The sequence below is a fragment of the Pristiophorus japonicus genome, chromosome 14, assembly GCF_044704955.1.
Source record: "Pristiophorus japonicus isolate sPriJap1 chromosome 14, sPriJap1.hap1, whole genome shotgun sequence".
Lineage (NCBI taxonomy): Eukaryota > Metazoa > Chordata > Chondrichthyes > Pristiophoridae > Pristiophorus > Pristiophorus japonicus.
Window position 1 is genome coordinate 148,513,681 of NC_091990.1, and position 13,102 is coordinate 148,526,782.

General features: G+C 44.2%; 1 protein-coding gene across 3 annotated transcripts in view; it reads right to left on the bottom strand.

Annotated features, from left to right (window-relative positions):
- ext2 (exostosin glycosyltransferase 2) overlaps positions 1-13,102 on the bottom strand; it is a 192,052-nt gene that overhangs the window by 2,951 nt on the left and 175,999 nt on the right. The window lies entirely within an intron of this gene.

The window sequence follows — 13,102 nt, forward strand, 5'->3', positions numbered from 1 at the left end:
GTGTAATTTATTAAGAGTTACTGTGGTGCTCATTATTCTTATACACTTTAAACATAAAATTGTTACAACTTAATATTTGAAATGTTCTTTGAGCTACAATTTTGATCATGTGCAATGATCAAGAATTTGATCAAGCTTCTTGTAGCTAGGCATGTGTTACTTTCCATGTGTGCTGAGTGATTTAGATCTGTCTGGATTTAAAATGACCCGACTAACTATGTCCTCCCACCCAGCAACTTAAAATTAATGCAAGGAAAGCTGCTTAAGGGCAGAAGAAAAATGGAAAATAAAGGTACTAAAAAGAATGGAAGTGCTGAAAGAAAAATAATGAAAAAGAATCATGGCTAATAAGTAACAAGGGATTTTTTTTTGGGGGGGGGGGTAGGCGGGGTGGAGATGGAGAAGGTGGTAAAGAATGAAAGCATCCAGTTTTTGAATCAACTTCTGGCAGTAAAGTACTGCTGAGTGAAATGTAGTCAAAGTATACATGCTTCACTGAGGTTAATAATGTGTCTCACTATGAAAGTAGATCCATGAGGAACAATGGAGTTTGGCATAGATTTTGTTTCTCTGCACTGATCGACAATTTTAACGGGGGTACAGAGACAGAGTGACCTGGGGTGCATGTACACAGATCTTTGAAGGTGGCAGGACAAGTTGAGAAAGCATACGGGATCCTGGGCTTTATTAATAGAAGAATAGAGTACAAAAGCAAGAAAGTTATGCTAAACCTTAATAAAACACTGGTGAGACCTCAGCTGGAATATTGTGCTCAATTCTGGACACCACACTTTAGGAAGGATGTCAAGGCCTTGGAGAGGGTGTAGAGCTGATTTACTAGAATGGTACCAGGGATGAGGGACTTCAGTTATGTCGAGAGACTGGAGAAACTGGGGTTGTTTTACTTAGAGCAGAGAAGATTAAGAGGAGATTTGATGGGGGTTTTCAAAATCATGAAGGGTTTAGATAGAGTAAATAAAGAAAAGCTGTTTCCAGTGGCAGAAGGGTTGATAACCAGAGAACACAGATTTAAGGTGATTGGCAAAAGAACCAGCGGTGACAGCAGGAAACTTAATTTTTTTTTTAAAAACAGAGTTGTTGTGATTTGGAATACACTGCCTGAAAGGGCAGAGGAAGCAGATTTAATAGTAACATTCAAAAGAGAATTGGATAACTACTTGACGGGAAAAATGATGGTGCTTTGGGAAAAGAGCAGGGAAGTAGGATTATTTGGATAGCTCTAGCAAAGAGCTGGCACTATGAGCCAAATGGCCTCCTTCTGTGCAGTATCACTATGATTGCAAGCCTCAATTCTCTCTGAACACCAGAATTCCTTGAAAGGAAACAAGAACCAGTGTTGTTTTATGAACATTGCTCCAAACTACTATGTTCCCTATCTGCACATTCCTTATAAAAATTCAGTAATGACAGTGGATTGAAACTACATTCATTAAATGCCAGTAGAAAAGTAACTAAAGGCCAACTGTTCAGTTTAAGATTCCCTGCAAACAGGAGCTGATTAACACGATGAGGTTGAGGAGATATGAACAAAACTATTGCTCCCACAGATTTGTTCCCTTTTAACTAAGAGGTATGTTTTTTTTTTGGGGGGGGGGGGGGAGGCTGCTTTGTAGGGTAAATGTTATGCTGAATATGAATATTTATAATCTGCACTTGTGTAACCACATTTTAACTCTAATATCCAGTTAGTACATTGTTTGCCTGTGCATACTACTCCTAAGCAGAGCATTTAAACACATGCAGAAAGGAGAATGCTTGCCACAGCCTCTTTTAAGCAAGCAGCACATTTAACTAAGTTATTTATTTGAGCAATGCGGATTAGAAACAGTAGGGGTGAGAGGTTTGCCTCTTGTGGGACTCGACTCAAACATTCCCACCAATTGTGATATTACATTCAACTTCAGACTCAATTACTCCAATGCTCTGGTTGGCCTTCCGTTATCCAACCTCCATAAACCTCAGCTCATCCAAAACTCCGCTGCCCGTATTCTATCTTGCAAAAAGTCCTGCTCAACTATCATCCCCATCCTTGCTGGCCTACATTGGCTCCCGGTCCCCCAAATTGAATTCGCATCCTTGTGTTTAAATCCCACCATGCCCTCGCCCTCTAGCTCTACCCTCCTACAACCTCGCTGCTGAACTCTCTATTCCTCTGAATCTGACCTCTTGCAGATCTCCACCATCGCCTTTCAATATGGTGCCTGATGAAGATCAATGATGAAGATGAAGTAATAGTAATAGTAACTCTATCAGTATTCCTAGTTTCTTAACTAGATTAATGTTGTATCCTGCGTTCTGTGCCTTTTGGTTTAATTAGAAGTCTTATTTACCGACATAACAATAGTGATTATACTTCAAAAGTAATTCATTGGCTGTGAAATAGTATTGGGGCATCATGATGACATGAAAGGAATTGCTATCCTGTTTTTGTTCCTAGTGTAGAAATTCTCCTGATTCACATCTCATTAAATGAGAATAAATGTAATTCTCATATTGTTCGAATACTCAAAATATGTCCTATTCACCGTCTTCCATTTTCAGACAGAATATAAGAATGAAGGAACAAGAAATGGCCATTCAGCCTAACTAGCTTCCTCCATCATCTTGGTCCTTTTCCAGGATGTGACTAGACTTTAAAAAATGTATTTAATTTCCTATCCCAAACTGTCTGCTCTTTGATGAATTAGAAATCGATTCAATTCTCTTCTGAATAGAGGTAGCATTTATTGTTCCAGATCAAAGTCTATTCCATAACTTGATGACTCAGCATCAGGAGAGTATCCTTTTAAGCTAAATTTCATTGATAGTTTTCTGTGTTTATAATCACATCTTGGATTACCTCTCTTGGTTTTGTACACATCACTTCTCTTCATTCATTTTATCTTTTTTGTTCACAATATTAACTAACTGGAGTCATATCCTCCAAAATCTTTTCTCTAATAGGAATATATTTATCAGTTCAGTTATAAAAAGAATAATTTTCATCACCCTTCTCTAAATCCTTTTAGCTGCACTATATCTTTTCTTAAAAGTTGATCACAGTACTCCATGCAGGGTCATACTAATGCTTCACAAAGTGTCAGTTACACTTCCTGGGTTTATATGCTACTAATAGATTCTAGTCGCATGTTTGTAACCATTGTTACAGCATCAAAAATCTGGAGTTCCGGAATCCGGACAATCTGTGGCAATGTCGTCTGGAATCTGGAACCCGCTACGACCCCCCGGGCCACCGCCGACCTCTCCCCCACCGCGGGCCGCTGCCGACTCCCCAGGCCCCGCTGCCTGCCGGACCCCCCACTCCTTACCTTGGCCCGCCCGCTCCTTTTCTCGGTCCAGGCATTTCTGGACTCGGGACATCGGAAAGATGTTCCGAAGTCTGGAAATACCTAGAATCTGGAGCGGCCTTGGTCCCAAGGCTTCCGGATTTTCGATGCTGTACATTTCCAATGTTTGCTGAAAATTTACATCTAAATCTTTTTGCTGACCCAACTTAATGATATACCCATCTATTGTAAAGTTTTCTATTTTGACACCAGTTATCCATGTTACCTTGCATTGTTTATTAAATTTCATTTGAAATTCGCTGCCCGATTGCTATGTGTTTCAGATCTTTCTGAATTTGTTTCCTGTGAACAACTTGAATTTCATAACAGCTCGATAACTGAAAAGTAAAAATGAAGTTTCTTCAGGTCTCTCGCAGGTCTAAGAAACAGACAACTCTGGCAGCGGTGAAAAACTGTCGATATCGGATCAGCTGCCCATTATAAACCTTGCCTGATTTTCTTTTTCATTGAAGTCTGTGGAAAATAAAATCAGGCGGGGTGTATACTGGGCAGCTCATCTGATAGCACCAGTTTCCTGCATCTGCTGAAGTTGAAAGTTACCCTCCCACTTCTGATAAGTCTATCCCTGGTCGTTCTTCATCGATCGATATTCATGGCCTCTGAATAAAACTGTGTCCAACAATCTCAGTATCCTCCATCAGGCCAAATACCCGCATTCCCCTAACAAACCTCAATTCTATTAAGCCCAACTACATCCAAGACTTGGATGCTGCTCCCATATACACCAGAGGCTTTTCTAGCATTTCCCTTGCAATCCTGGACATGTTACAAAAAAGCAACATGCGATCCCTGACTTAACTCTAAATTCTAATCTCTCTTTCCCCCCCCCATTGCAACCTTTCTTCCTATTCTTTATTTTTCCAATATAACTATGTTAGTGCTCCTTTTACTATTTTTTTTCCTTGTTCCTTTTCGGTTTGAAATACACTATTCTACATTTTATTGCTTCCTCCCTTCATTTATATAGAGTATTGAAATCAAGGCGGATTTCACAGTCTGCAATTTTAACTAATTCCCTCTCAGTACCGCAAAGCTGAGACTACTGACTTCTTCCAGTCTTTCTTTCAGTTGTATAATCCTCAGGCTTTTAAGCACCTAAGTTTGGCGTCACCTAATCGGTTCTTCCTGATTTACCTCATCTCTTTTATTCATTTCATCATCATCATAGGCGGTCCCTCACATCCGAGGATGACTTGCTTCCACGCCAAAAAAGGATGAGTTCACAGATGTTTCAATGAAGGATCTAATATTCCAGGTTCTAAACTACATGTTGAAGGTGGAAGATGCCTGTGTGTGTATTTTTTTTAACCGGTGGTGGCCGTTGCACACCAGCTACCACACGGGCTTGACAGAGCTAGGTCTTGGTCCAGTGGCAAGGATGAACCAAGACGACTGGAGACCAGCTCTGCTGCACAGGCCTAGTGCGCACACGTATTACAGTGTGGGCTGACCTGTGCTGCCCCTGGGCCCTCGCCTCTTCTGGGCCCCGAACTCTCGTCTCTCCTGGGCCCCGATCACGTAGCTCCACGATCACTCGCCACTCCTGCGCCCCAACCTCGCCGCTCCTGCTCACTCTCCAATCTGCGATCTGTGGTGTCCTTCACCATGGGCTTTGACACCTTGATTCTCACAGAAAAAAAACTTTAGATATTCTGCTTTTAAGTATGTTCATCAAGGTTATCAACATTATGAACAGTGTTGGTCCTTTAACTCATCTAGATTTCAATTTGCATGTGCCTTTAATGACTTGTTTAAATAAAAAAATCAGATACAGTTCATCTTGAACTTCATTCACTCAACTATTCCTGGATTAATTCCATCTCACGCCATTATCTTATGAATATTCAAACACTGCAATTTTTAAAATTAAAGTAATCATTTCATAGCAAATCATCTTCCCCATGTTCTCCATGGGTACACCTCCAATCCCTTCAATTAATGGAAATTTAAAAAATATTTTCTCTAGTTGAAGGCAATGTTACAATAAGTCACCTTTTCCCTTCCCATTAGCTTGAAGAGGACACGTTGTTAAATACTTCATCTATTCTGAACCTATCCAAATAACTCAATTACTCCCAAAAGTTTCGCAAATTCTGTTACCAATTTTCCCTCATCAATGTAGGAGTTTTAAAATTTAGTTTAATCTGTTTTTGCCATTCTCATCCCCAAATCTGCTTAACACTGAGTTTCTAATCTTCCCTTATACTATTTTTAATTTCCATACTTAACTTCTAGATGCTATATAGTTAACTTGCACTTTCTATCTGAATACAACAACTTGCACTTACATAGCGCATTTAACGTAGTAAAACATGCTAAGGTGCTTCACAGGAGCTTTATCAAACAAAATGTAATGTTGAGACGCATTAGACGATATTAGGACAGGTGACTAAAAGCTTGGACAAAGAGGTATGTTTTAAGGAGTGCCTTAAAAAGGAGGAAAGGTAGAGAGTATTAGGGAGGGAATTACAGAACTTAGGGCCGAGGCAACTGAAGGCACGGCAGCCAATTGAGCGATGAAAATCAGGGATACACAAGAGGCCAGAATTGGATGAGCGCAGAGATCTTGGAGGTTTGTAGGGCTGGAGGAGGTTACAGAGATAGGGATGGGCGAGGCCATGGAGGAATTTAAAAACAATGATGAGAAAATTTTACAGTAGAGGCGTTGCTTAACCGGGAGCCAAAGTAAGTCAGCAAGCACAGGGCTGATGGGTGAACGGGACTTTGTGTGAGTAGTTAGGATACTGGCAGCAGAGTTTTGGATGTGCTCATTTACTGAGAGGGGTGGGGGGGGGGGGGGGGGGGAGGGGGCGGTGGAAGGTGGGAAGCCGGCACAAAGAGCATTGGAATAGTTGAGTCTATAGGTAACAAAGGCATGGATGAGGGTTTTAGCAGCAGGGCAAAGACGGGTGATGTTACAGAGGTACAAGAAGGTAGTCTTGGTGATGGAGGGGATATGGGGTCGGTAGCTAAGCTCAGTGTCAAATAGGATGTCAAGATTGTGAACAGTCTAGTTCAACTTCAGATAGTGGCCAGGGAGAGGGCTGGAGTCTGTGGCTAGGGAAAGGAGTTTGTGGCAAGGACAGAAGACAATGGCTTTGGTCTTCCCAGTATTTAATTGGAAGAAACGTCTGCTCAACCACTACTGGATGTCGGCCAAGTACAATTATAATTAGTCTCCTTCTATCCATTGCCAATCCATCATACCTCTGTACAGCAAAAAATAGCGATTGACTCAAAAACAGTTTGATTCCGTTAAGTTGTAGCAATGAGGAATAATTGAGCAGCAGAACACTGAGCAGTCAAAGCACATTTCCTTTTGAAAGCTACGAAACCCCAAACACTCCATGCTCCAAAATACAGGAAATGGCAGTTTTTCAAACTCTGTGATCCTTCCTCCACCTCGGTGTGCTCCCAGACCATGCACGAGTGTTCCTAAACCTCAGCACTTCCCAGTCCTCCGACAACCATTTCCTCAACACAAAATTGTTTACACTCCAGCCTCTTTCACCCTTGCCCGTTGAGAGATCCTGGATACATGAGCTGTGGTGATGCGGCACGTGATGATGTCATCGCGATGGTCACTCCGCACCGCCCCGAACTTCCGCCCCTCAGGTGTTGCCACTGCCACGCTTCCACCCCTGCGTGTAGTCACCACCCCCATTCAGAATGACTTCCGAAAGCAAGTAAAAAAAAAAACAAGGAGCAGAATTTCGCGCAAGAGGCGATCTTAACCACAGCTGCGGTAAAGACATTAAAATGGGGTGCGTGCGCCCCGTTTCCGGCGGGCAGCAATTTCTACCCCCCTAGTGTGTTGCTTCAAAGTCCAAGATAGAACTGCACCTCTCTCCAAATGGGCTTTCTCTCCTTTGAGATCTCTACACTCCAACTCTTGTGTATCCCCAATTTTCATTGCTCCACAATTGGCAGCCATGCCTTCAGCTGCCTCAGCTCTAGGTCTGGAATTCGCTCTCCGGCTCTTTACCACTCTTTCGTTCTTTAATTCGCTCCTTAAAACCAACTTCTTTGACCAAACTTTTGGTCACCTAACATTTCCTTATGTGGCTCAATGTCAGATTTTGTTTGATAACGCTTCTGTGAAGCATTTTTGGGGTCCAGCAGAGCCGAGGACCCAGAGGCAGCACGGGCCAGCCCACACTGCGATATGTGTGAGCACTAGGTCCGTGCAGCAGAACAGGTTTCCAGTCGTCCTGGTTAATCCTTGACACTGGATAAAGGCCTAGCTCTGTCAAGCTCGTGTGGTGGCTGATATGCAACGGTCACCACACATTAAAAAAATCCATGCACAGGCATCTTCCACCCTTTAAACTGGAGTTCAGGACTGGAATATCAGGTCCTTCATTGAAACAGCTCAGAACTCATGTGGAAGCAAGTCATCCTCGTTCGAGGGGCCGCCTATGATGATGATGACGACCATCTCCCCTACAATTGCACTCAAGAAGCAGCTCCAGAGTGGTCCAAGTCCGGGACCATAATTCTCCAATACCCCATGAAAACTTCAAGATGGCAATCACCCATCAACCAAAATCCCTCCCAAGCCCCATTCTTCTGTGGCCTCTATCTCCTACACATCAACCTGTGGCTCTAACACTCCCTATATCCTACTAGCCCCTGCCTCCCCACTTCTTTCCAGCACAAGTTCCCAGCCCTCACTTTATCTTGCATGTGTTCCACCATTTTCCAGACAGCCTCTCTCTGCCTGATCGAAGTATCTATCTTCAATCTAAAGGTGGTGCCGACCATCTTATTGTGTATTCTGGGCTTTATAAAAGTTGAGTATACAGGTAAAGTAACTTAGAAACATATGTTTGCAGCACAAGAGGAGGGCATTTGGCCCGTTGATCCTGTGCTCACTCTTTGCTAGTGGTCCAAAATTAACTCAACTGCTTTGCTCGCTCCCAAAATATTTATCCACTTGGCTCAAAAGATGTAATCGTTTCTACCTCAGCTACTCCCTGTGGCTAAGTATTCTAGTCTCCAACATTTCAGTGTATAAAGAAAACTTTCCTAACCTCTCTCCTCAGTTTCTTAGGGCTCAAGTTTTGGCATGAGTTGCTCCTATTTTTTTGGAGCAACTGGTTTAGAATGGAGTATCTTAGAAATTGCAATTCTCGGCATTTAGTTTGCTCCAGTTCTAGTCAGCTAGAATAGTTTCATTTTGCAAGAGATTTCTTTTCCAAAAGGGGGTGTGTTCGGCCACTTACGCCGGTTTTGAAAGCTGAGGCAGTGAAAACTTACTCCAAACTATCTTAGAATGGAGTAAGTGTAGATTTTTGTACGCTCAGAAAAACCTTGCCTACACTTTACAAATCAGGCATAGGGAACGGGGCGGGGGGGGGGGGGGGTGCGGGTGGAGAAAGAAGGGAAGTAATTAAATTCTACAAGCATTCAACAGTTTTACTTATACAAATAAAGAGCCATCCTGACTAAAAAAATTATAAACAAAGCAAAGACAAAATATTGAATATTCCTATCTGTGTGAAGCAGCAGCAGCCTTCGAGCTGCGGTGCTTCAGGCAGGCCTTCCTTCCATGTAGGAGACAGGGGTGGCGTCAGTGGCTAGACGGCAGCCGAAGACACAGTAAGCAAGCAGCCTTCAAGCTGCGAGGGAGACTGAGGCCATTCGGCCACGGGATAGGGGCGTCGGCAGTGTCACAGCAAGCAGCCTTCGAGCTGCGAGGGAGAGTGAGGCCATTCGGTCAGGGACAGGGAGAGGCAGCCAGATAGCCAGTTTGAAACTTAAATTTGCAGAATGGGTGCTGCATTATCAACACCACGGATTATGCAATGGTTCGCCAGCAATTCACTGCATAGGAGAGAATTGATTAGAGTTCACCGCACCAGGAACGTCATAGCCCGTAGGTTGATGGTCAGGAGACCTTACCCACGTCGGCAATATCGAGCCAGGCACTCGTACCTGGACATGAGCGAGGCTGATTGTGTCAAAAGGTTGCGTTTCCGCAGAGAAGTTGTCGCTGAGATCTGATATATGCTGAGAGCCGATTTGCAGCCCAAAAGCAGAACGCCAACTACCTTGTCTGTTGAAGTGAAGGTAACAGCTGCACTTGCCTTCTACGCCTCGGGATCGTTTCAGGCTACAACTGGAGATGTGTGCGCCATCTCTCAACGTGCAATTCATGCCTGCGTTTACCAGGTCACGGCTGCACTGTATGCGCGGAGGAATGACTTAATCAATTTCCCAATGACCGCACAAGCGATCCATGAGGGGGCTGTGGGCTTCTTCAGGATTTCCGACTTCCCAAAGGTACAGGGCTGCATTGATTGTACCCACACAGCCTTGCGAGCACCTGTGAAGGATTCCGAGCAGTACAGGAATAGAAAAGGTTTCCACTCCATCAATGTACAGCTCGTGTGTGACGACAAGCAGCGCATCATGTCAGTCGATGCGAGATACCCTGGCAGCACCCATGATGTGTTCATCCTACGCGACAGCGTTATATCTGACATGTTTGAGCAGCAGCCAGAAGGGCAGAGCTGGCTACTGGGAGAGTACGGGTACGGCCTGACCACCTGGCTCATGACGCCCCTACGCGTGACACGGACAGAAGCTGACCGTCAATACAACATGGCGCACATTGCGACGCGCAGCATCATTGAGAGGACCCATTGGCATATTGAAATAGCGTTTCCAATGCCTGGACCATTCCGGAGGCCACTTGCAATACTCTCCTCAGATTGTCGGTCACTTGACTGTTGTGAGCTGCATGCTCCATAACTTAGCCGTTATGAGGCAGCAGGAGCTGGTAGTGGAACCAGAAAACCCACGTGAGGGTCCAGTGCATGATGATAGTATTACGGAAGAGCAGGATGTGGATGATGACGACGATCAGGAAAGCATGCAAGTGCCTGATGCCAGAGCACGAGGTCGGAGGAAGGCCGTCCATCGTGCTCCTTTAACGATTGCTCGAGCCCAACGCCAGCAGCTTATCCGTGAATGCTTCAATTACTGATGCCTGAGGGCTCTGTGACCACTGTTGTGCATGGACATGTTTATTCTTTGCAGTTGTTACTACGTGTGTTGTGTTACTGGAAGATGAATCAGTTTTAATGAAAAATATTTTAATGAAAAGTTAACGTCACTGTAATAAAATATTTGTTGTATCAAACTTTACTTTTTAATATGACTCTTCAAGATCACTTAACTTGTAAATTTATAAAAGTTAGAAAACAATTTCAATGTGAAAAATCTTACACTCTTAAAATCACAAACTTCAAGATCACTTTTTAGATGCAAAATTAAAGAAGTTACAAAATGTGAGAGCATTTACACTTAAAAACCCTAAGATCACTTATAAGTTGTAAATGTACAAAAGTTAGAAAACAATTTCAAATTGAAAAATCACTCTCAAGATCACTTAAACTTCAGGATCACTTTTTAGGTGCAAAATTAAATAGGATACAAAATGAGAGGCGCATTTACACTATAAGATCACTTAAAAACCCTAAGATCACTTATAAGTTGTAAAGTTACAAAACTTACAAAACAATTTCAATTTTAAAAACGCTACTACAGCTACATCAAGAACAAGAACAAAAGCAGCAGAGAAAGGCTGCAACCATGTCTCATTCACAGCTCAGTGAATGTTCACTTCTTCATGGGGGTGTCATTTCATTGGCGGGGCTGTGTGCCCTTATTGCAGCAGCTACCTCCATGACGGCCTGTGCCGTCGATTGCACTCCCTCGGACATTCCCTCCCTAAGTTCCTGTGTCATTACTGCTATTTCTCCCGTCAGGACCGTCACCTCTTCACCCACTGCACTGACGCTACTGATGAGTGATCGGGTAAGCTCATTGGTCTCCACACCCAATGCCACAACCTGAGCCACATCTGTTGCACGCTGCATCTCAGGAGAGTGTGTCTTCAATCTCCTGCTCCTCTGCCTGGGTCTGCCTCGTGGCACCACTACACTGGGAGGTGCGGGCACGGACGGTGGGACGCTCGGTGTTCCAAACGGCACCACTACACAGGGAGGCGTGAGCTGGGATGGTGGGACGCTCTGTGTTCCAGACGGCAGTACTAGAGAGAGACACGGGCTGGGATGGTGGGACGCTCTGTGTTCCAGTCGACAGCACTCGAGTGCGAGCTGTGGGCTGGGATGGTGGGTGAATGGGTGTAAACTGCTCCATTATATCACCAGCTCCACTGAGACCCGCAACGTTGGAATCAAAACCATGAAAGGTGGAACCAGACCTATGCGAGTGGGAGGCGCAGGCTCGGACATTGGTGCACTGGCTGTAAACTGCTGCATTACACCAGCAGCACCACTGGGACCCGCAACATCGGAATCAAAACCATGGAAGGTGGAACCAGAACCTATGCAAGGGGTTGAAACTCTGATGCCCCTTAATGGGGCTCATAAACATTAATTTGGAAGCTCTCCCCTGTCGACATTTCAGCCATCGCCGCCATCATCCAGTCTGGATCGTCCGCATCTGGTTGTACTGGTTCTTGTTCTGTATCTTCAGGATCCTCAGGGTTGGCAGCATCATCATCATCATGTTCTGCAAAATACATCAGAACAGTCAAACGTTTAGCAGCGGGGAGGGGGCAGGATGGGTGACATGAGTACTCTCACACATAGCAGGCCAGGCAGCAGGTTGATTTGAAGGGCCACGATGCATTTTCAGGACTTACCCTCTTCCTTGCGTGCAGGCCCAGCTTGTGCTGTACCAATTGCTTTTCTCCATGTACGACTCATCATAGTAGCTACCCTCTGTTCCAAGGGTGTCAGTGGATGCAGATTGGGCACACCTCCTCCTGTTCGAGTTGCTTCCCTTTTGTTGTGGGCCAATTTCTTCTGCAAAGAGTAAAATATAACTTTTTACAGAGTGCTTCTTTCTGCAGGGTGGGACATACAGATAGTCACATTACAATTACGATTACATTAAAAATTGAAAATATTACTTACACTAACTACTTGACCAAGGTCGTGCCATTTCTTTTTACACTGACTTCCAGATCTCATGATATGCATCGCTGCGCAGTAATCTTCTACAACTTGGTTCCAGCGTTTCTTCATTTCTTTAGGTGGCACTTTTATGTGATCCCTGTTGCTGGTAGCTAGCTCCTGCCATCTCTGCTCAATGACGTTGACTAATATCTCCACTTCCTCATACAAGAAATTCTTTGTTCTTGGTGGACGTTGTTCCATTGCTGTATTGAATTGACACTCTTATTTTTCAAAACACACAGTGCTTAATTTGCATGCACCAATGCAGCACCTGTTCTGGAAGTTTAGCAGTGAAAAGCAGCACTCACTGATTTCAGCAGGTGATTTATTCAACAGTGTTGCTAAAAGCATTCCTTCACACACACAAAAAAAAATCACCAAAATTCAATCCCAAGCCTTTCCAGAGGTCCACGAGAAAAATCAGCACTTTTCTTTAAGTTCTTTTAAAAATGGCCGCGTGCCAATGTTTCTGGGCTACGTTGCCTCATTTAACTTAGCCCCGCCCCCTCCATTTGCAGAATCGGCACGACTCTGTGGCCCCACCCCCCTGCTGCTGTGTGCGCGCCGCGCCGAGCTCCCAGGGACCATCAAGGAGCCGGAGAATTAAGAGGTATTTTTCTGTCGCGCTTTTAGGCCTGAAAAACGGGCGTCCAGGTCGGGGCTGCGCCATTCTAGGCGCGGCCCGAAACATGACCCCTTAGTGTCTATTTTAAATTGATGACTCCACATCATGGATTTCCC